Source organism: Coregonus clupeaformis, chromosome 21 (genome assembly GCF_020615455.1).
Source record: "Coregonus clupeaformis isolate EN_2021a chromosome 21, ASM2061545v1, whole genome shotgun sequence".
Taxonomy (NCBI): Eukaryota; Metazoa; Chordata; class Actinopteri; order Salmoniformes; family Salmonidae; genus Coregonus; species Coregonus clupeaformis.
In genome coordinates, this window is record NC_059212.1 from 21,619,058 (window position 1) to 21,644,996 (window position 25,939).

The window sequence follows — 25,939 nt, forward strand, 5'->3', positions numbered from 1 at the left end:
ATCAATCATCCCATCACCAGATCACATTTACAGTTCTTCCCACCACTCTACACTGCCCATTCTCCGTCTTCCTAGTTCCCACACCTGAGTTATACAGAATACTTTTTGAATATTGCATGAGTCTTTAACTTAGCAGAGAGGCATGGGCTGTTATTCAGGATTCATCATGGCTGGGACATCTTTAAGTGTGACTTCCAGACAGACAGGACAGGACAGGGTTGGGAGGTCAGAGAGATGACTAAACTGGATGTCTGTGGTAGCCCTTTCCTGCAGTCAAATGACCTATTGGTCTCATAGGTGGAATGTTATTAGTATTTTTCATAATTTCATAATTAATCAACGTATTTTTTTTTAAAGGCTGAAAATCAGGTGTGTCTATGTGAAACAGTTTTGTTACATTTCAGTTTTCTGTGATGTATATCAAGTCTAATATTGAATACATTTTAACTCTATATCTGACATGGTACAGGTGCCGTCTTTTTTGTAAGCTCATAACCATATGTGTGAAGTGTATACTTCTGTTTCAAAGTAGATTTGTTTAAGACTACTAAGAAGCACTCTTTGTGACCCTGATGTAGCCCACTGCAGTAAAAGGTGAAAGAGCCTTCTCTCTCCGTCTCATGTTCATGACTCTTCATGTCTGCTGTGAAGCTGCTACCATCTCAGACCAGGCCGCCTTGTTAGCGCTTACTCAGGTCCTTGCAGTGTGTTGGGGGGATATGTGTGTGTTTGGGGGGATGTGTGCATGTGTGTGTGTTTGTTTGTGTGTGCAGGGGGGTTGTGTGTGTGTGTCTGTGTCTGTGTGTGTGTGTGTGTGTGTGTGTGTGTGTGTGTGTGTGTGTGTGTGTGTGTGTGTGTGTGTGTGTGTGTGTGTGTGTGTGTGTGTGTGTGTGTGTGCGTGCGTGCGTGCGTGCGTGCGTGCGTGCGTGCGTGCGTGCGTGTGTGTGTGTGTGTGTGTGTGTGTGTGTGTGTGTGTGTGTGTGTGTGCGTGCGTGTGTGTGTGTGTGTGTGTGTGTGTGTAAACAGATGGGAGATTCTGGAGCCATCCCTCCTCATTTCCTACTTTCCCGTCTTGGCTCTGCTTCAACTACTACACAGAAGAGAAAAAACACAATCATGTTGCATCCGGTGCCTCCCAGGTAACTGCCATCAGAGTCTCTAACAAGGGCAGTTTATCCGTGAACACATCCTAGGCACGACAGACTGAGAGCCATTGTCTGCATAGTAGTCACCCGCTTCTCTCACTGTGGGACAGTGGAGGCTGCTGAGGGGAGGACGACTCATAAACACATTTGATACCATTCCATTCACTCCATTCCAGCCATTTTACTCCATTCCAGCCATTATTATGAGCCGTCCTCCCCTCAGCAGCCTTCACTGCTGTGGGAGTATGGGGCCTGGTTCCATTTTTGGCCCTCGGGAAAAGTAGGCAATGTTGTCGCTACCTCGCAGTCCATCTTCAACCATGGTGCAATAATTGGAGAAACAAACTGGGAAAACAAGAGCAATTCAAGCTCAGCCGCACTTGAAATACAGAAACAGCAGCACGTGTAGGAGGAGTCTGTGGCAAAGTCTGATTTATGCAACGTTACGCTTACATGACATAATGAATCAAAAGTAATACATTCTAACATGCCATGCTCCAGTCAATGTAGCATATATTAGTAACACTAAAGTCCCACTTGCCAGCAACGGTCATAAAAGTACAATTTAAGTGCTATTTGGTTTTAAAAGTCTGTATGTGGATTTACTATTTTAGGTAACACTTGACACCTAACGTCATAACACGTTATGACACGGTCATAACACGTTATGACACGGTCATAACTATGTCATAGTAGCACATAACAGCTGATATAACTTGTCATAACCTGTCATAATATGGTCATAACACTATCATTACCTATATATTTACACCTGTTGTGACATATACTGCATTATTTTATGGCTGGTTATGACACATACATAAGAGTGTCAAAACTCACATTTATTCAAATGTATTTTTTCCTGCCAAGAAGCTTCCTTTCATTTTAAATTTTGTTTCTTAATTTCTTTGTTGTTGTTGTTGTTGTTTTTTTTCATCTTATTTTAAATAACTTGCAGAAAATACACTTTATGACACTGTCATGAAGCATTATGACCATCCTGTGTCACTTTACTTGGACTAAGAAAATGCACTTTATGACACTGTCAAGAAGCATTATGACCATCACAATCATATAAGCCAGATAGGCCTATCACATACATGCCCTTATGTCAGTCATCAGTCAAAAAGAGGGTGTCTTGTCCTGCTCCTGAAATCTGCTCCTGCAGTCATCCCAGTCATCAGAAACAGAGCATTAGGGTAGGTGCATGTCTGACATCAATTTGTGTGCAATTACAATTTATTATGGTCAATTTCAGAAAATGTTATATACAGTGGGGGAAAAAAGTATTTAGTCAGCCACCAATTGTGCAAGTTCTCCCACTTAAAAAGATGAGAGAGGCCTGTAATTTTCATCATAGGTACACGTCACCTATGACAGACAAATTGAGAAAAAAAATCCAGAAAATCACATTGTAGGATTTTTAATGAATTTATTTGGAAATGATGGTGGAAAATAAGTATTTGGTCACCTACAAACAAGCAAGATTTCTGGCTCTCACAGACCTGTAACTTCTTCTTTAAGAGGCTCCTCTGTCCTCCACTCGTTACCTGTATTAATGGCACCTGTTTGAACTTGTTATCAGTATAAAAGACACCTGTCCACAACCTCAAACAGTCACACTCCAAACTCCACTATGGCCAAGACCAAAGAGCTGTCAAAGGACACCAGAAACAAAATTGTAGACCTGCACCAGGCTGGGAAGACTGAATCTGCAATAGGTAAGCAGCTTGGTTTGAAGAAATCAACTGTGGGAGCAATTATTAGGAAATGGAAGACATACAAGACCACTGATAATCTCCCTCGATCTGGGGCTCCACGCAAGATCTCACCCCGTGGGGTCAAAATGATCACAAGAACGGTGAGCAAAAATCCCAGAACCACACGGGGGGACCTAGTGAATGACCTGCAGAGAGCTGGGACCAAAGTAACAAAGCCTACCATCAGTAACACACTACGCCGCCAGGGATTCAAATCCTGCAGTGTCAGACGTGTCCCCCTGCTTAAGCCAGTACATGTCCAGGCCCGTCTGAAGTTTGCTAGAGTGCATTTGGATGATCCAGAAGAGGATTGGGAGAATGTCATGTGGTCAGATGAAACCAAAATAGAACCTTTTGGTAAAAACTCAACTCGTCGTGTTTGGAGGACAAAGAATGCTGAGTTGCATCCAAAGAACACCATACCTACTGTGAAGCATGGGGGTGGAAACATCATGCTTTGGGGCTGTTTTTCTGCAAAGGGACCAGGACGACTGATCCGTGTAAAGGAAAGAATGAATGGGGCCATGTATCGTGAGATTTTGAGTGAAAACCTCCTTCCATCAGCAAGGGCATTGAAGATGAAACGTGGCTGGGTCTTTCAGCATGACAATGATCCCAAACACACCGCCCGGCAACGAAGGAGTGGCTTCGTAAGAAGCATTTCAAGGTCCTGGAGTGGCCTAGCCAGTCTCCAGATCTCAACCCCATAGAAAATCTTTGGAGGGAGTTGAAAGTCTGTGTTGCCCAGCGACAGCCCCAAAACATCACTGCTCTAGAAGAGATCTGCATGGAGGAATGGGCCAAAATACCAGCAACAGTGTGTGAAAACCTTGTGAAGACTTACAGAAAACGTTTGACCTGTGTCATTGCCAACAAAGGGTATATAACAAAGTATTGAGAAACTTTTGTTATTGACCAAATACTTATTTTCCACCATAATTTGCAAATAAAACAGGCCTCTCTCATCTTTTTAAGTGGGAGAACTTGCACAATTGGTGGCTGACTAAATACTTTTTTCCCCCACTGTAACATTAACATACTGTTGACAGGTAGGCTATGGTGTAACGGAATGTTTTGCCTTGTATGGTAGGTTTTGTGGATTTTGACACTCTTATGTAGGTGTCATAACCAGCCATAAAATAATGCAATATAAGCCACAACAGGTCTAAATATATGTGTCATGACAGTGTTAAAACCATATTATGACAGGTTATGGCAAGTTATGTCAGCTATTATGACATATTATGACCGTGTCTGTCACGACTTCCGCCGAGGCTGCCTCCCCTCCTTGTTCGGGCAGGTTTCGGCGTTCGTCGTCACCGGCTTACTAGCTACTGCCGATCCCATTCTCATCACTCCACTTGTCATGTCTTGTCTTGTCAATCACACACACCTGGTGCTCATTCCCCTAATTAGTATGTGTATAAGTGTTCCCTCTGTTCCCCTTGTCTTTGTGAGTGATTGTTTCATTGTGAGAGTGAGTAGCTCGGTTGAGCTACTCTTCCATTTGTTATTGCCAAGGTGGAATATTTCCCTTGTGATAGTTTCGTTTTGACGCTGGGTGCGTTTTATTTATGTAAACGGAATAAACTCTGGACTTCGGTGTTTTACCTCCTGCGCCTGACTCCTTCTTTCACACCTCGTCACAGTGTCATAACGTGTTATGACGCTGGGTTTCAATTAAAGTGTTCCCCAATTTTACAACAATGTGGGGAGAACGATATTTGATGCATTAAATAAAAGCGAGTCTCGTCTTGAACAAATTGTTTCAGAAAAGGAACAAAAAAAAGCTTTGTAAATAAACTATAAAACGAATGCTACTATATAAGTTCAGACATTTATTTATTTTTAACTGGCAGGTTGGTGAAATGTCAAATGGATTACTGTTGTTATGATATGATTGTAGTATTATTATTCGTTTTACACTGTTTCTAGTTGTCTTTATTATCATGTACTCATCCTTTTGAAGACAGGGCAGAAAGCCTTTTACAGTAGAAAAAACACACACTACTTTATTTTTCCCAGTGTTTGTTCCCTGTTACAGGAGGGGGTCGCAGTTCCGGAGCAACCCACTAGGTGTCCTCCTCCGACAACCTGAGGCACCTCCTCACTCACAGTCTGGACTTGCTCAGTTTTCTCTGCTAGTTTCTCGATGCCAAGCAGGTACGAATCGGTGTCTGATCGTGAGACGTATGTACAGGTACTTGAGAAGTGTTTGCCCTGTTTCATTGTTGTTTCAGTCGTAGTTAGTATTTCTTTTTTCGTATTTTTGCTGTCAGCCTGTTTTTGGAGACCAATTTGCTCCTGATTTATTTAATAATGACAAGTCCGTTATTTTGTATCCTGGCTTTGGGACCACCAGTAAAGATCCTTGTTTCACCATCTCTGCCTACTGCCTACTGTCTATCCTGCTCTGCACCTGGGTCACACCTCACACCAACCCTTACACATGGCAGAAAGCCTTTTACAGTTTTGTATTATACATAATAACTTTATTGTCCGCTTTGAATATTTTTGACAGAGAGAGAAAAGGAACTGATGTAAAATATAGCGTAGAGTTGTATGGGGGCGAGAAAAGGATTTTGACATTTCAATGGAAATTAATCATAATCTTGAAGTCTGTTAATAAAGTAAATTATGAAGAAGGAGAGGGCCTAACAATTTGGCAACTTTTGTCTCATCTGGGGGTTTTTTTTGGGGGGGGGGTAGAGATTACTCCCTGTTATTTGAATATCGGACATGAGTATAATGTTCTGGAGCAAAGAAACAGATGTGCCAGTGTTGTACAAAGTATTCTTTGTTCAATTCCATACTGTAGATATCTATTAATCTCCAATCCCTGCATTATTGAATGGCAGAAAATAAGAAGCTTTTGACAGAGAGGGAAATAAGGAGAGAAAGAGAGAAATAGAAAGACAGGATGGAGAGAAAGAAAGATAGGGAGAAAAATAAGAAAGCGACAAGGCCCGACACTGTGCATGAATGCATCATGACTGTCAAATCCATGGCTGATCGTGTTATCCTATTCTTTGACATGACAGACAGAGAATTCCAGCTGACAGAGATCTCTCCATCTTCCTGTCGGTCTGTCCTGCCTATCTCTATTCATATACAGACCAGGAAGTTGCACTGGCATTTGGTCAAGGTCGTCGGGCAAGGTTGACAGTGACAGTGAGAAAGAGAGAACGAGAGAAAGAGCATGTAAGAGAGAGAGAGAGAATGATAGAGAGAGAGAGAGGGTTTACTGTTAATTTTTATTGTTTATTTCACTTTTGTTTATTATCTATTTCACTTGCTTTAGAGAGAGAGAGAGAGAGAGAGAGAGAGAGAGAGAGAGAGAGAGAGAGAGAGAGAGAGAGAGAGAGAGAGAGAGAGAGAAAGCACTCTTGCGCAGACAAGAACAAAGACTGGGGGGCATTTCCATCAAAAATGACTCTTGAGCACCAACGTGAAGTTCATAGGAGCATATCAAATTGGGTGTCAAACGAAAACTAAGAGTCTATTTTGGGGAAATTAAGGCATAGATACATGTTTCAACCATTTTCCATCTTAAAAATTAGGCATAAGTAAAGGTTTTGATTTCTGGATAAACAGATAGAAAAGGGCTCTCAGAAAACATCTACCAGAAAAAGTATTAAAAGGTAGAAGTACATCAAAACACAATAATGTTGACGTAAAGACCCCTGCCAACTAAAATAAACACTTAAGTTAACAGAAGTAACGGTAGACCTATCAATTAGTTATAATGATTTTACTGATATAAATTTTGTTTATGTATTGTTGAGTGATTCAAACTTATAATTCTGTTACCAAATTGGTAACGGAATTAAAGAAGAAATCTGTAACGGAATTACTGCAACTGAATTGGCTACAATGGGAAATCATAATAGTCAGAAACCACAGTTGGGTCACCTGCTACTGTCCTCCCTTCCACTGGCATACTGTTATGTTCAGCTCATAACTGTTTTATTTGTCTTTCTGTTAAAACAGTCTGAGTCTGGAGAATCTCTCTCTCTCGCTCTCTCTCTTTCTCTCTCTCTCTCTCTCTCTCTCGTTAATGTCACCTCTCCCAGATCTGACTAACACCTACTCATGAGCCCCCTCTCTTTCCATTTACTGTAACTAGCATCCTCACCCACTGAGCACCGATGGCTGACACAAGACGTTGAAAAGTAGTTGACATTTGGTCAGTCCGCCTTCATGTTAACATCCACAGACAGACCAAAACGATACCACGACAACAACAAAAAGAAGGCGAAAGCTAGGGGTATAAAGGTACACGTATTCGTATGGAACGTTTAGTACAGGGACCTCGGTTCAGTCCGCACTGTGAACCTGAATGAATACATGACTTAAAAAATTAAAACACTAGGTCTATAGGCTATGCCTACACTGCGTTGTATGCCTCTTGAGTAAATTTGAGCTGAAAAAAACATTTCTGGCTATTCCGTTAAAATAACTAGAGCCTATGCTCACATTGTAATCAAAATTAAAATCTTAATAGGTGCATTTCAAACTGTCGTTTTGTGATGCGCAGCCAGGAACTAGTTATATACGATGGCGAGTGATGGGGTCGATAAACCAGGAGGATTCTCCATCATCATTTAAATCTCCAGTTTGGGAACATTTTGGCTTTCCAGTAGATTACAACGGTGATGAACAGAGTAACTCTCGATGCACTACCACTATGTAGCCACTGCTCAACGAGAATAGCCTATACAGCTGCCTACCCCTCAAGGTAGCACTTTATAATAACTCCACATAATAAAGCATTTAAAATGGATTAGTAAATTGTTGATTTATCACACATTTATAAACAACTTGTAAAGTATTTAATAATGATTCAAAAGATCATTCATATGATGTTTAATATTGGTCCTTATAAACCATTTACTAATCATTAGTTAAGAATGATTGTGTGGCCTGTGTAATTTCTCACAAAAAGATTGAGATGCAATTGGTAGACATTTCAGCAGTACCTGACGCTCCTTAAGGTCTCAAAATGGTCACTAGAACATATCAATTGTTAAACAATAAGCACACAATAATATATTGAACATTTTATTCCAAAACAGTCACACTGTTGTAATAGTGTGATGTAGAGGTCAGCGCGGGACGGATTTCTTCATCCCACACCCGCCCTCACCAGCTAGCTTTCTGTCCGAATACCACCCGCTACCGCAAGAACTGGTCCCGAACCCAATCTCAGTCCAGCAGCAATGTTATTTTAAGTGTATGTGATACAGCTCACTTGCCAGCCATGGTCCCAGCAATCTTACGCCCTATAGGCAATATCAAAAGGAGCAATAATAACCTAACAAATATGTTAAATTACCAGAGATTCTCACTTTCCGATTATATTAGGCTATCGGTATTACTAGTCTTAGTTTGAAGAGAGCAGAGTTGGAGAGCCTTGCACTTTCTCGATTTTCAGACGGAGACAAATATGGGTGATCATATTTATTTCTAGGCAATGTAGTAAATATACCCTAATCATATTTAGGAAGTACATTTCCTTGAACAGATAAACTGTCCCGTGCTTCTCCACTCATGCATAGGCTACAGCCTACTCTATTTAACTGAGACCACATGCGCACCTGATCTCGCAGATATGGCTACTGAACTTGAAGCAGCAAGAATGATGACAGCGGACACTTGCACTTTCTCTTGAGCTACGTTCTGCATATAGGATATAGCCTACCTTTTAGGAGGACGATTTGCAGGCAGAGACAAATAAATGGGTAATCAATATTTATTGAAAATGAAATGCTCGCTCACCATGTTAGCCTGTGCACGCATTTTCCTTTTCAATTATGATTAAAATGTGGGATTGCACGTCAACTCACGTTGGTTGAGCGCCCTCCACTTCTTTTCACTATCAATATGTATTTACATACACTGTATTAACTATAGTGTAATCATATGTCAATTAATTTCCTTGGAAAGATAACTGCCACGTGATTCTCTGCCCATGCATAGGCAGCCTACTGTATTTCATTGAGACCACACATATACTGTAGGCTACTACATTCTAAAAAATGAGGGGTTCAACAGGGGTTCTTCTAAGATCCTCAAAGTTCTTCGAAGGATCTTAGGGTTCTTGGCACTTGGACTTCGGGCTCTTCTGGGAGTTTACCTCATATTTAGATTTTTATTATGCTTTGCCACTAGAATCCTAATAAACCCTGACAACTAAAATCTTGTGTTATTGTTGTTATTGTTAAGCGTATTACTACAACATATAGGCCCAGGCTAACACATACAAAGCAGAAAGACGACCATTTCCAAATAATCTGCGGGACAACATAAATATTTTCATCCCAAAGTTGTGTCTGACCGCCTGCTCCCACCCATATGACGCAATGATTTATGTTGGGACCGGCAGGTACCGCGGGCATTCCGCGGGAATGCAGCCCTCTAGTGTGATGTGCTGAGTAAAACAATGTTTTTTGTTTGAAAATGCTTACATAAGCGTTTCTTGTCAGTGACTTTTTTTTAACCAAAAACTAAAGTGTTGATTGCAATCACTCCTTAGAGCAGTCCAATCTCAGTTAACCCAGAATGAAAATGTTGCATTTGGTCTTCTGCATGATTAAGTTTTGGGTCCATACATGTTAGAAATTGGGAGTTCTGGTCTCCACCCTCCCAAAAAGGAAACTCTCAGCCAAAGCCTATGGTTAAAAGACTAAAGCACTGGAAGCAATTAAAAGTTATAGGCCCTACATGTAACATTTCTACCTGTAAATTATACATGTAAAATGTCTACCTCAATCACATATAATTAATGAATAAAAATCCACTAATTGTAGGCTACATCTCTCTGTTTTATGATTAATTTGCGTTTGCGAGTTTTTGTGAATAAAATGTTTGATATATTTGTATATGTGCTTAGTCTTTTACCATTGATTATGTTCTAGGGGCCATTTTGAGACCTTAAGGAGCATCAGGTAGGACTGCTGGAATGTCTACCAATGGCATGTCCATCTTTTTGGGAGAAATTACAATGGTCACTCAAAACATTTATAAAGCAATTTCAGAATGTGGGGGGAACATGTCCCCCCCCGTCCCCAGTGGAAGTTGCGCCCCACTAACTCCAGGTAATAAAGCATTTATAATGGATTAGTAAATATTTACTAACCCATTATAAATGCTTTATTACATGGAGCTATTATAAAGTGCTACCCACCTCAAACATGTTGATACATTTACGCCGACATCACCCCAGTATTCCTACCACTGGAGGAAAAAAAGAAACGCAAAGAAAACAACTCCATCTCACCTCTACATAATAAATAAATTACAAGAGCGATAGGTAGGCCTATGTTTATAGACGCGGATATAGCCCATTCTCGGTGGTTGAGAAAACAAGGTTTCAGCACCTCGTGAAAGTGCTCGAGCTAGACGAACTGCGCCCTCTCACACCCATTTCAGCAAACCAGTAGTACCCGCTCAATATAAACAAGCTAAATCTGAAGTTGTCAATGAATTGGCCAATGCACCCTGTGTTGCGGTAATCGTGTTTTCATTAAAAAAAATAAAAAGTGTTGGTATTCCTGATTGTGCTTTCATCAGGCATTATGACTCATGATCATATGGAATCAGGAATATCAACACTTTGTATTTTCTTAAATAAACAAAAATGAACTACAGTAACTGTTAGCATTTCATTTTCCCACTGTACCGAAACCGAACCCCGAAACCGCAATACTTATACTTGAACCATTACACCCATAATATTAGCCAAAGTCACAGAATTGCACTTGATCCAAACAGATAACCTCAGCTACAATCATACAATCAATTTGCTAACTACATAACATGGTAATCATTTATTTGAACGGTAAATCACTATTGATAAACTGGGTAAATCAACATGTAGCCTAGGCCTATTCACAGTACAGGTGAATACATATTCAATAGGAGTGTGTGCATGCATTGAGTTATTGAGCTTGTTTTGGCTGATTTCATGGGGCTACAGATGACAAACAATATGTTTCCCTTCCATTTGGTACTTATTTTAATTCACTGATCAACAACATTTGCATAGAAGTAGCTTATTTTATAAAAATGTGCACCAGTAATGATTGTCATTCAGGAGGCAAGTGTCACGATCGTCTGAAGAAGCGGACCAATACGCAGCGCGTGGAGTGAACATGATGACTTTATTTAATAAAGCAACCACGAAAAAACAACAAAAGACGATAGTGAAGTCCTCTGTAACGCTGACAGAAACATGGAACACTGGAACAATAACCCACAAAACACAGGAGAAAACACACAGAATATATATGGCTCCCAATCAGAGATAACGAGCCGACAGCTGACACTCGTTACCTCCGATTGGGAGTCATTAACCAATCACCAAAAACACAAACAAATGAAACTCACCCAACCCAACACCACCAAATGAAATACACCCTGGCTCTAACACACAGTCCTTGGAGCCAGAGTGTGACAGTACCCCCTAAAGGTGCGCACTCCGGGCGCACCAGCATACAGTCTAGGGGAGGGTCTGGGTGGGCGTCTGTCCCCGGTGGCGGCTCTGGCCCCGGTCGTGATCCCCACCCCACCGCAGTCACAACCTGCTTCGGTAGCCTCCTCCCAATGACCACCCTCCAACTAACCCCACCTGGACTAAGGGGCAACACCGGACTAAGGGGCAGCATCGGACTAAGGGGCAGTACCGGACTACGGGGCAGTACCGGACTAAGGGGCAGTACCGGACTAAGGGGCAGTACCAGGCTAAGGGACAGCACCAGGATAAGGGACAGCACCAGGATAAGGAGCAACACCGAGCTAAAGGGCAGCACCTGACTAAATGGCGGATCCTGGCTGGCTGGCTCATGGCTGGCTGACGGATCTGGCTGCTCATGGCTGGCTGACGGATCTGGCTGCTCATGGCTGGCTGACGGATCTGGCTGCTCATGGCCGACTGACGGATCTGGCTGATCCTGTCTGGCAGAAGGCTCTGGCTGATCCTGTCTGGCAGAAGGCTCTGGCTGATCCTGTCTGGCAGAAGGCTCTGGCTGATCCTGTCTGGCAGAAGGCTCTGGCTGATCCTGTCTGGCGGAAGGCTCTGGCTGATCCTGTCTGGCGGAAGGCTCTGGCTGATCCTGTCTGGCAGACGGCTCTGGCTGATCCTGTCTGGCGGAAGGCTCTGACGGCGTTGGGCAGACGGGCAGTTCAGACGGCGTTGGGCCGACGGACAGTTCAGGCCCCGTTGGGCAGACGGCAGACTCTGGCCGTCTGAGGCGCATCGTAGGCCTGGTGCGTGGTGCCGGAACAGGAGGTACCGGGCTGAGGACACGCATCTCAGGGCTAGTGCGGGGAGAAGCAACAGGGCATGCTGGACCCTGGGGACGCACCGTAGGCCTGATGCGTGGTGCCGGAACTGGAGGTACCGGGCTGAGGACACGCATCTCAGGGCTAGTGCGGGAAGCAGCAACAGGGCATGCTTGGCCCTGGGGACGCACCGTAGGCCTGATGCGTGGTGCCGGAACTGGAGGTACCGGGCTGAGGACACGCATCTCAGGGCTAGTGCGGGGAGTCGGAACAGGGCATGCTGGACCCTGGGGACTCCCATAACGCCTAGTGCGGGGAGCCGGAACAGGGCATGCTGGACCCTGGGGACTCACCTCACGCCTAGTGCGGAGAGCAGGAACAGGCCGGGCGGGGCTGGCGACGCGCACCGTATCCCTGGTGCGAGTGGCCGGAACAGGCCGGGCCGGGCTGGCGAAGCGCACCGTATCCCTGGTGCGTGGAGTAGGAACAGGCCGGGCTGGGCTGGCGAAGCGCACCGTATCCCTGGTGCGTGGAGTAGGAACAGGCCGGGCTGGGCTGGCGAAGCGCACCGTATCCCTGGTGCGAGTGGCCGGAACAGGCCGGGCCGGGCTGGCGAAGCGCACCGTATCCCTGGTGCGTGGAGTAGGAACAGGCCGGGCTGAGCTGGCGACGCGCACCGCATACTTGGTGCGTATGGCAGGAACAGGCCGAACCGGGCTGGCGACGCGCACCTTACACTTAGTGCGAGGGACCGGAACAGGCCGTACCGTACGGGGAACACACACTACTGGCTGCACCTCGGGACTAGGAACGGGCCGGACCGAACTGGTTACACACCCCAGTACCTCACGCCGTGCCTCAACACCTTCCTTCCCTGCTTTACCCAGTAGCCCCCTTGACCTGGTAGCCCACTGAATCCGTCCCTTCTCTGCCTCCGTCAGCCCCCTTAACCTGGCAGCCCTCTGACTCTGCCTTGTGGCAGCCTCCTGCTGCTCCGTCGCCCAAGCCATGTGCCCCCCCAAAAAATTTCTTGGGGTTGCCTCTCGTCCTTCCGACGTTGGCTCTGCCGACGCCGTTGCTCCTCTCTCCGTCGCCTCTCCTCTGTTTCGCTCCATGGACGGCGATCCATGCCGTCCAGGATTTCTTCCCACGTCCAGGACCCTTTACCGTCCAACAGTTCCTCCCATGTCCAGACCCTTTGCTCCTGGACGCGCTGCTTGGTCCTTTTTTGGTGGGTTATTCTGTCACGATCGTCTGAAGAAGCGGACCAATACGCAGCGCGTGGAGTGAACATGATGACTTTATTTAATAAAGCAACCACGAAAAAACAACAAAAGACGATAGTGAAGTCCTCTGTAACACTGACAGAAACATGGAACACTGGAACAATAACCCACAAAACACAGGAGAAAACACACAGAATATATATGGCTCCCAATCAGAGATAACGAGCCGACAGCTGACACTCGTTACCTCCGATTGGGAGTCATTAACCAATCACCAAAAACACAAACAAATGAAACTCACCCAACCCAACACCACCAAATGAAATACACCCTGGCTCTAACACACAGTCCTTGGAGCCAGAGTGTGACAGCAAGATGGGGTGGCCATCAGAGCACAGTCAGTTTGCTGAGGAAATCAATAATCTTTGGGATAGAATGAATAATCTTTGAAATCAGCACATTTTGCGTTTTGGTTTGTATATTATCACAAACAAAGTACTAGGGTAGTGAATTTACGTTAGCTTTAGCTAGCATGGAAAGTTAACCTACAAAGCTGGAAGCTATTGGTATCTTCTTGCAATGTACTTACTATGACTGTGATATGTGGTTGTCCCACCTAGCTACTTTATCTTAAGACGAATGCACTAACTGTAAGTCGCTCTGGATAAGAGCGTCTGCTAAATGACTAAAATGTAAATGTGATGAGACTATAACTGACTAAATAGACCCAGAAAAAAACTAAAACTAAACAAAAATTATTTTTCATTTCAGTTGACTAAAACGAGATGACAAAATTATCTGTGACTAAACTCTGACTACTAAGTGGACTGGACATTGAGAGCTTTTTAGTGATAAGCACAGTTAATATTTGCAGCACAGTTCTGTTCAGCAGTGGGAAGGAGGCATCGCGCCTGGCAAACACAGCTTACCCTGCGGGGAAGCGAGCGATGCCAGGGAGTGCCAGGGAGTGATCAAGAGAATATGGATTCCACCTCCCGAGTGGTGCAGCGGTCTAAGGCACGGCATCGCAGTGCGTGAGGCGTCACTGCAGACCCGGGTTCGATCCATGAGGCGGCGCACAATTGGCCTAGCCTCGTCCGGGTTAGGGGAGGGTTTGGCCGGGTTGTACGGTGTTTCCTCCGACACATTGGTGCGGCTGGCTTCCGGGTTAAGCGAGCAGTGTGTTAAGAAGCAGTGCGGCTTGGCAGGGTTGTGTTTCGGAGGACGCATGGCTCTCTAACTACCAATTGACAAGACTAACTAATAATTGGATATCACAAAATTGGGGAGAAAAACGGTTAAAAAGTTTTTAAAAATTAAGAATATAAGGATTCTGAGCTTTGATCAACGCTGGGAACGTGATAATAAGTGATTAAATGCTAATTAACAAAATAAAAGGTGAGTAAATGCTTTTTCACAAAAAAAAGGTGCGTAAACGGCATTTACCCTCCACTACATTCCTGGTTGTCAGGCAACCGTAACATACAGTGCATTCGGAAAGTATTCAGACCCCTTGACTTTTGTTACATTACAGCCTTATTCTAAAATGGATTCAATAGTTTTTCCCCCTCATCAGTCTACACACAATACCCCATAATGACAAAGCAAAAACAGGTTTTTCAAATTTTTTGCTAATTTATAAAAAAAATAAACTGAAATGTGTAATTTACATAAGTATTCAGACCCTTTACTCAGTACTTTGTTGAAGCACCTTTGGCAGCGATTACAGCCTCAAGTCTTCTTGGGTATGACGCTACAAGCTTGGCACACCTGTATTTGGGGAGTTTCTCCCATTATTCTCTGCAGATCCTCTCAAGTTCTGTCAGGTTGGATGGAGAGCGCCACTGCACAGCTATTTTCAGGTCTCTCCAGTTATGCTCGATCAGGTTCAAGTCCGGGCTCTGGCTGGGCCACTCAAGGACATTCAGAGACTTAGCCACTCCTGCGTTGTCTTGGTTGTGTGCTTAGGGTCGTTGTCCTGTTGGAAGGTGAACCATCACCACAGTCTGAGGTCCTGAGTGCTCTGGAGCAGGTTGGTAGAGAGATGGTTGTCCTTCTGGAAGGTTCTCCCATCTCCACAGAGGAACTCTGGAGCTCTGTCAGTGACCATCGGGTTCTTGGTCACCTCCCTGACCAAGGCCCTTCTCCCGCGATTTGCTCAGTTTGGCTGGGCGGCTAGCTCTAGTAAGAGTCTTGGTTCCAAACTTCTTCCATTTAAGAATGATGGAGGCCACTGTGATCTTAGGGACCTTCAATGCTGCAGAAATGTTTTGGTACCCTTCCCCACACCTGTGCCTCGACTCAATCCTGCCTCAGAGCTCTACTGACAATTAGTTCGACCTCATGGCTTGGTTTTTGCTCTGACATGCACTGTCAACTGTGGGATCTAGTCCCCCCATTTGAAGGTGTCTTAAGTAGTTGGACAAATTCACTTGTAGTGTATTAAATTGAGTCAGAAGTTTAGTATTTGGTCCCATTGTCCTTGCCTACAATGATTACGTCAAGCTTGTGACTCTACAAACTTGTTGGATGCATTTGCAGTTTGTTTTGGTTGTGTTTCGGATTATGTTGCGTCCAATAGAAATGAATGGTAAATAATGTATTGTGTCATTTTGGACTCACATTTATTGTAAATAAGAATAATATGTTTTTGAACACTTCTACATTAATGTGGATGCTACCATGATTGTGGAAAATCATGAATGAATCGTGAATAATGATGTGTCCTGACTCTCTGTGGTCACTAAAGATCCGATGGCACTTACTGTAGGAGTAGGGGTGTTAACCCCAGTGTCCTGGCTAATTTCCCAATCTGGCGCTCATACCATCATGGCCACCTAATCATCCCCAGCTTCCAGTTGCTCATTCATCCCTCCTCTTCTCCCCTGGAGCTATTCCCCAGGTCGTTGCTGTAAATGAGAATGTGTTCTCAATCAACTTACCTTGTAAGATAAGGGTAAAATAAATAAATAAAAATGAGTGAGAAAGTTACAGAAGCATAAATATCATACCCCCAAAACATGCCAACCTCCCCTGTTATTGGTAATGGTTAGAGGTTAGCATGTTTTAGGGGCATGAAAAGTAGGCGGTGATGCAGCCAATCAAGATGCTCTCAATGGTGCAGCTGTAGAACTTCTTGAGGATCTGAGGGCCCATGCCAAATCTCTCCAGCCTCCTGAGGGAGAAGAAGCGCTGTTGTGCCCTCTTCACTACTGTGCGGGTGTGTGTGGACCATGTCAAGGCCTCAGTGATGTGCCAACATACACACACACGCACGTAAACACTGACTCTCTCAGACTCTACTACTGGCCCTACACTGACTACTGGCCCTACACTGACTACTGGCCCTACACTGACTACTGGCCCTACACTGACTACTGGCCCTACACTGACTACTGGCCCTACACTACTACTGACACACACGCATTGCACATGCACATTCACTCTCATAACAAATGACTCTCTCCAACAAATACACAGGGGGATGGACAATGCTGGAAATAGGTCAGCACAGTTCCTGGTGCTCAGAATGTGTCACATCATGGAAGATAGGCTGCAGTCACTAGGACTACAGTACCCCCCATTGAAAAACAACAGCCCTGTCCCCACTGAAAACAGACAGTACTGTAGGAAGATTTGAGGCCATTGGGGATCGGGTAGGGGATGGTGGTACCATACACATCTACACACACAGGTGTTTCTCTCGTCTGGGGGATAGCAGGTACAGTTGTTGTTGTGAGGAATTATACACACACACACACACACACACAGGTGTTGAGACAGGGAAGGGACTGGAGTAGTAATGAGTACTCAGAGGGATGCTATCTGCTAGTTGTACCGCCTATCTGTCATCAGCTCAGATAAGCTCAGTCCAGCAGGTAGACACACACCACAAGCACACACACACACACACACACACACACACACACACACACACACAAACACATGAATACACACACACACACTCAGCCTAGCCTAACACATGACTCAAACACACACACAAAATCATCCCGGTATGTCAAGTGAACAGTCTCATAAAGAAAAAACTGTAATTAACAGATATTCTAATTCAGTTATGAATGATTTGTTACAGTGATTGCAATACACAATATATGAAATTAGGGATAAACACCTGCAGTACAAGTAAAGTTCCACTGGGCACACCATGTCATTTCAACGTGGATAACTGGGTAATATTTGGTTGAGACATTGATCATTGAGATTACAACCTATAGTCACCCACTCAAAAAGACAGCCAAAGGTCAGTTGAATTTCCAATGTGTTCAGCATTTCAAATTCCAATGGAAAAACTATGTCTGATCAGTGATTCCCCTATATACAATCATGGCTGCCACTGCAAAATAATAATAATACTACTAATAATAATAATAATAAAAGGTAAAAATATCTTAAATAAAACATCTAAAATCTAAAAATCATCTGATATAAAGTATGTAGAAAAGATAATGGAGCAACATATTTGAGAACAAACAATCACCCAAATAAAAAGTAGACTGTCAGGGAGAATCTAAAATTTTAAAAATGTCATGGCATGGGACCCCCAATGATTTTGTTATGTTTGAGTCATTCAGATAGCATAAGAACAAGGCATAAGACATGGGAAAATGTGTATAATTGCAGGAAAGGAGTTTTAAAACTGTAAAATGTTCTCTCTGCCCCATGGTAAAATGTGTAGAATTGCAGGAAATTACTGCGGCTGAAAATAATCCTAGGAGAAACACTGTCAGATTTTTGGTTTAGTTGTCACCCAAATGTTTATCACTGCGCTTTTAACCATTTAAAAGCACAGCGAAGTTCAAATGGGAATACAATGTCAGATATTTTGTTTATTTATACAACAGATTAATGTGTTATCACTGTGCTTCATCTAATAGAAGAACCAAATGACCTGGATTGCAGTTGAAATTACATTAAAAGTACATGGTGCTTTTCGAGATTCTGTGCAGATTATTACAGCAATTGTGAAGTTCTCCAAAGACCTGCGATGACCTATGCATGTGATCTTGAACATGCACGCTTTATATGATTACATAAGAAATGTATAGTTACAGTAACCTAAAAATGTGGCCATGGATGTGTTACTTATTTTAAGGTTGAATGTTACCATTCGTTTGTATTTCAAAAGTAATATTAAATTGTGTTTGGTTGACAATGCAACGAAATATCAACATTTAAAGGAGATGTATCTACTGCTTGGATATTTCCATCTGAGCCACTGGCTTAATTCCATTCTTTAACTTTTATTTTTGACATTCAATTCTCTGGCAACAGCTCTGGTGGACATTCCGGCAGTCAGCATGCCAATTACACGCTCCCTCAAAACTTGAGACATCTGTGGCATTGTGTTGTGTGACAAAACTGCACATTTTAGAGTGGCATTTTATTGCACCTGTGTAATGATCATGTTGTTTAATCAGCTTCTTGATATGCCACATCTGTCAGGGGGATGGATTATCTTTTTTATTTTTTTTTATTTTAGGGGGTAGATCAGCTTTAATATTGCAGATAGATTGTAACTTCCATCAATGTAATTGTCTGCATCACTTCCAATCCCCCATCTGTTTTTTTCTTCTCGCAAATAGTGGTCCTCTGTAGCTCAGCTGGTAGAGCACGGCGCTTGTAACGCCAAGGTAGTGGGTTCGATCCCCGGGACCACCCATACACAAAAAATGTATGCACGCATGACTGTAAGTCGCTTTGGATAAAAGCTTCTGCTAAATGGCATATTATTATTAAATACAGTGGGGGGGAAAAGTATTTAGTCAGCCACCAATTGTGCAAGTTCTCCCACTTAAAAAGATGAGAGAGGCCTGTAATTTTCATCATAGGTACACGTCAACTTTGACAGACAAAATTAGAATTTATTTTACAGAAAATCACATTGTAGGATTTTTTATGAATTTATTTGCAAATTATGGTGGAAAATAAGTATTTGGTCACCTACAAACAAGCAAGATTTCTGGCTCTCACAGACCTGTAACTTCTTCTTTAAGAGGCTCCTCTGTCCTCCACTCGTTACCTGTATTAATGGCACCTGTTTGAACTTGTTATCAGTATAAAAGACACCTGTCCACAACCTCAAACAGTCACACTCCAAACTCCACTATGGCCAAGACCAAAGAGCTGTCAAAGGACACCAGAAACAAAATTGTAGACCTGCACCAGGCTGGGAAGACTGAATCTGCAATAGGTAAGCAGGTATTAGGAAATGGAAGACATACAAGACCACTGATAATCTCCCTCGATCTGGGGCTCCACGCAAGATCTCACCCCGTGGGGTCAAAATGATCACAAGAACGGTGAGCAAAAATCCCAGAACCACACGGGGGGACCTAGTGAATGACCTGCAGAGAGCTGGGACCAAAGTAACAAAGCCTACCATCAGTAACACACTACGCCGCCAGGGACTCAAATCCTGCAGTGCCAGACGTGTCCCCCTGCTTAAGCCAGTATATGTCCAGGCCCATCTGAAGTTTGCTAGAGTGCATTTGGATGATCCAGAAGAGGATTGGGAGAATGTCATATGGTCAGATGAAACCAAAATATAACTTTTTGGTAAAAACTCAACTCGTCGTGTTTGGAGGACAAAGAATGCTGAGTTGCATCCGAAGAACACCATACCTACTGTGAAGCATGGGGGTGGAAACATCATGCTTTGGGGCTGTTTTTCTGCAAAGGGACCAGGACGACTGATCCGTGTAAAGGAAAGAATGAATGGGGCCATGTATCGTGAGATTTTGAGTGAAAACCTCCTTCCATCAGCAAGGGCATTGAAGATGAAACGTGGCTGGGTCTTTCAGCATGACAATGATCCCAAACACACCGCCCGGGCAACGAAGAAGTGGCTTCGTAAGAAGCATTTCAAGGTCCTGGAGTGGCCTAGCCAGTCTCCAGATCTCAACCCCATAGAAAATCTTTGGAGGGAGTTGAAAGTCTGTGTTGCCCAGCGACAGCCCCAAAACATCACTGCTCTAGAGGAGATCTGCATGGAGGAATGGGCCAAAATACCAGCAACAGTGTGTGAAAACCTTGTGAAGACTTACAGAAAACGTTTGACCTGTGTCATTGCCAACAAAGGGTATATAACAAAGTATTGAGAAACTTTTGTTATTGACCAAATACTTATTTTCCACCATAATTTGCAAATAAATTCATTAAAAATCCTACAATGTGATTTTCTGGAGAAAAAAAATCTCATTTCGTCTGTCATAGTTGACGTGTTCCTATGATGAAAATTACAGGCCTCTCTCATCTTTTTAAGTGGGAGAACTTGCACAATTGGTGGCTGACTAAATACATTTTTTCCCCCACTGTATATATATATATATATATATATATATATACACATACATATACACATACATACATATAAATACATATACATACATATATATACATATCCTTTTAAAAATATATATTTCCCTTTATTACAATTTAGGGCTCTACTTCCAGCTTATACATACTATATAAATGTTATGGACACAGTCAATTTTACAATAATTATATTTTTATATAGTTCCTCTACCCTCAACTTCTCTGATCATTTTCATTTTCATGATGTCCATCCGGTTTGCTTCTATATGCCATATCTTTCTAACTGTGCTCTTTCACAAAAGCTCTCAACCTATAACCTATATAATTATTATGGACACAGTATGCTTTAGTTATCTTGTTGTTATTAGTTGTTGTTAGATGTTATTAGTCCCATCCTTCAACTCTATCTCTTAACACCATCCATATTGGATTTCTATTTGCCATATATTTTTCAACTGTACTGTGATGTTTTACAAATGTTCTGAACCCTTCTATTCTCATTGTTTCTACAGATTGTAAATTGAAAATAAACATTTTTGCTAAAAGTTTTATTATATTATTGATCGATTGACTATGACTTTTCAGATCACCCAGTAGTGCTATCTGCAGGGTTAGCTCCAGGTAAATATTGCAATCCTTTAGCCATTCCTGGACCTGTGACCAAAAACAAGCTACAAATTGACAGAACCAAAACAAAATGATCTAATGATTCTGTCTCTTCGCAGCAAATGGAATCGGTACGTCAAAAATCTCTTCCCAACTATTTTTCAATCTATATGGGACGGCTGTCAATCCTTTGGTCCGTAAATGAAACTGGTATACTTTTGTCTTTATCACAATTTTCTTTAACCAATTATGTTCTTTAATGCAGGGCCGACAGACAAGTTCCTTACTTTTTCCCCCTTCCACTTTCCTCTTCCATTTTTGCGGTAATGCTGCAATTATTTGGTTGTAATTTTGGGTAGAGCAGACATTTCCATATGTTTTTGTTAGCTGCATGTGCGACATAACTCCACCAGTCCAACCTATGTCATTTATGAAGATTATACCTTTTGTTTAAATTTTCTCAAAAAATAATGTTTTTTAAATTAATTAGCATATTTGAGTTTAACCACAATATTTGTTGCATTATTTGTTCTGTCATTTCTGGAGGATTACATTTAAATTGCAACCAACTTTCTATTGCTTTTTTTTTTTTTTTGAAATTCTGATATTTGGGAGATTATTTCCTTTTCAAATAACTGAAAGTGAGAGAGGTTGTAATCTGAATAAAGAGAAAAAGGCCATTCTTGAACAGGCGTAGGCAAGACCATAAGCAAATAGGTAAACTGAGATAATACTAAAGAGTTAATCAGGGTGATTTTTCCACAAATTGACAGGTATTTACCTTTCCATGGTAGCGACAGCTTATCTATTTTTGCTAACTTTCTATTAAAATGTATTGGAGTGAGATCATTTATTTCATTTGGGATATGTATTCCGAGTATATCCACATCACCATCAGACCATTTTATTGGTAAACTACATGGTAATGTAAAAATTGTATTTTTGAGTGATCCAATACATAATATAGTACATTTATCATAATTTGGTTGTAATCCAGAGAGGTTAGAAAATGTATCTAGATCCTCTATGAGGCTGTGGAGGGATTCAAGTTGTGGATTTAAAAGATAACATGAATCATCAGCGTACAATGACACCTTTGTATTTAAGCCCTGGATTTCTAATCCCTTGATATTATTGTTGGATCTGATTTTAATAGCTAACATTTCGATGGCCATAATAAATAGATATGCCGATAGTGGACAACCTTGTTTCACTCCTCTTGACAGTTTAACCCTCCCGTTGTCCTAGGGTCAAAATGACCCGCCACTGTGTTGAACCAACTTTATTAAATTTGTATATTTTTGGGATCATTTGTGAGAAGGAGGCAGTGATACTTTAAAGAAAGTATCACTAACTCCTTCTCACAAATGATCCCAAAAATATTAAAATTTAATAAAGTTGGTTCAACACAGTGGCGGGTCATTTTGACCCTAGGACAACGGGAGGGTTAAAGCTTTCGGAGAAATAGCCATTATTTACTATTTTACACCTAGGGTTACTATACATGATTTTAACCCATTTTATAAGAGAAAATGTATCGTCCATGTAAAAAACCTGTCTGATTAGAATGAATAATGTCCGATGGATTATCTTGGCAAAGGAGAAATGCTCACTAACAGGGATGTAAACAAATTTGTGCAGAAACTTGAGCGAAATCAGCTTTTTGTGGGTATGGAACATTTCTGGGATCTTTTATTTCAGGTCAAGAAACATGGGACCAACACTTTACATGTTGCATTTATATTTTTGCTCAGTTTAAATGGAGTCATACATTTCACGACAGCTTGCTCAGAAATCCAATTAAAAGGTCTGCTAACGATGTACTCTAAATGAAGAGAGGCTAATGAGTCACAAAGCTGTGATCAGGCTCGTGGCAGATGGGAGTGCTTTATTAAAAGGCCTTAGTTAGCACCGAGCCTGTCAAGACTACACAGGTGTAACAGGTGTAGTCCGGTAGTTCAGAGTTGTGTAGTTCGGAGTTGTGTAGTTCACACTTGTGTGTGTTGGTCATTCTCTCTCTCTCTCACACACACATATATGTGCACACTCACATGCATACACTCATACACACAAACACGCATGCACACAAACGCACGGGTGCACACACATTCATGGCCCCTTTAGTTAGACTGCAGGTGTTCAGTTCGGACTACTTTATCAAGCCCCTGGAGTTTCTATCTTCTTCCACTCCATAACATCCATAAATAAAGTTATATTACATTAGTATACAGGTCAAGGACCATAGAAATAGAATTAGGGTCAGGACTAAAGAGGAGATCTAGGAGAGGGGTAACACGTATGAGGAAGCCAAGCTCCAGCAACTGACAGTAACATCTGATAAGACCACCACACCTTGTGGCCAATGTGCAGACTGAGACAGAGGGAAGGGCAGAGAGAGATGGATAGAGCGGGAGAAATGACATGATACAGACTGACGGGGAGAAGGAGAAAATGAGAAAGGAAAAGAAACAGAGAGAGCGACAAAGAAAGAGGAGACAATGGAGAAAAAAATGACAAAGAGAGAGAGAGGAGAACTGCTTTGTAGTCCGGCAGACTTCCTTCTTATCAAAGCTGACGGCTCCATTCAGATGAGCAACGTCTAAAATATTGAAATTGTCTGACAGAGAAGCAGCCACATTTGTCCCGACACATTTAAACCAAATCAAATGTGTCGCTGCAGGGTAGAGAGAGAGAAAAAAGGAGAGAGAGGGAGATAATGCCTTCGACTGTGAGACACATCATGAAAATTAATACCTCCTGTCATGGGGACACGCTTTAATTTTTCCGCACCGCTGCAGTCCCTCGCTCCCCGAGCTGTGATGTAAACGTAGCTTCAGGTGAGCCAGGTGTGTGTCGTGTGTCCTCTCTCTCTCTCTCTCTCTCTCTCTCTCTCTCTCTCTCTCTCTCTCTCTCTCTCTCTCTGTTCTTGTTCTGTTTTAGTTCTTTTTCTTCCGTTGTAGTTGGTCCTGCCATTTTCAGCCATGCGTTGCTGAAAATGTCAAGACCAGTGGCCATAGTTGTCCATGGTCCATGAGGATTTCACTTTCTGTCAGCACTATTGCTACACAATAGAGCCTTTTGTTATTGGAAGGTAATAAACACTCAAACATACACACACTCACAAACACACATGCCATTGACCTCTCAACCCCTGGCCTACACCCCTCTTCACACACACACACACACAAATGCACTCACGCATGAATGCACACACGCACACACTCAAAACACACTCTCTCTCGCTCTCTCTCCCGCTCTTTCTCTCAGTCTCAATTACAGCGCTCCAGCTGTCTGTAGGGGAGTGGAACGGCTTGCTGGGATATGCTAGTCCTCCAGAGCCCCCACTGTAATTGGGTGGGCTTGTCTGCTGACAACTTGCCATTGGTGAATGATGGAGTGATTGGAAAAGTGGTGTATGTGTGGGAGGTGGGGGTGCGTTGTTGTGTGTGTGTGTGTGTGTGTGTGTGTGCCCATGTGAGAAATAGAAGGAGAGACGGAGTGTGCCTCTGATCAAAGCGTGTGTGAGTGTGTATGCAAGAGTGAATGTGTCAGAGCTCAATGCTGCGTGAAATGTTTTTCCAGCACAGATTGAGCAGCGCTGACCAAAGGGACCCACTGGGGCCATTTGACCAGCTGGTGGGAGCACACACACACACCATCCCAGTTTACCGGCTCCTCCTCTCCACCCCACGCCTCATCACGCTCAATCTAATGAGGCATGCTGGGTAATTAACGTGTAAATTAAGCAGCTCATTTGCATATCTGTCCCGGCTTAACAAAGGCCTGACGTCCCCTTTACAAACCAGCACACCATGAAACGAAGATGTTACTCAAAGACAGAGAGTGTAGGGTGGGGGCCAGGGAGAAGAGAAAGGGAGAGAGTAAAGGTGAGTTAGGGATGAGTTGAGGGCGGGAAGAGATGAAGAGATGGGGGAAAAAATAGGACAGAGAGAGAGACGGAGAGAGAAACAGAGGGGAAAATAAAACATCTTACATTCACATCTGACCAGTAAGCCCTTGAAATGCAAAAACATCTCAAGAGGAGACACTTGAGAGAGAGAGGGAGAGAGAGAAAGAGAAAAGAGAGAGAGAGAGAAGAGAGAGAGAGAGAGAGAGAGAGAGAGAGAGAGAGAGAGAGAGAGAGAGAGAGAGAGAGAGAGAGAGAGAGAGAGAGAGAGCACATTTGTCCTTTCTCCATCTAGTGGCATTTTTCCCTCCCGTCTCTCTGCCTGCCTAACGACGTCAGCTGAGTGGGGGAGAGAGAAAGACAGAAGAGGAGAGAAAGAGAGAGAGAGAGCAAAAGAGAGCGAGAAGGCAGAAGGAACAGTTCCCAGGCACTGCCATGTTCTTAATTCACCATACGAAAAGCCTGAGTTATGCTCCCTCCTTCCACTTCAACAATTTATGTACCACTCAGATAATGCAGCTTCTCTGGAAAATGCACCCATAAATCTGACCCTGTCTTTCAGTGAACTTGTCTTTCTCTCACTCTCTCTCTCTTTTCTCTCTCTTGTTGTGGTGTATGTCTATATTTGGTTGTTTTTTCTAATGTCAGATAACTCTGAAGATCTTTGTCTTTGGGTTG

The 25,939-nt window shown here is 42.9% G+C and overlaps 1 protein-coding gene across 1 annotated transcript in view; it reads right to left on the reverse strand.

The window, feature by feature from the left end:
• LOC121535069 (calsyntenin-2-like) overlaps positions 1-25,939 on the reverse strand; it is a 310,904-nt gene that overhangs the window by 283,688 nt on the left and 1,277 nt on the right. The gene's annotated exons all lie outside the window — the stretch shown is intronic.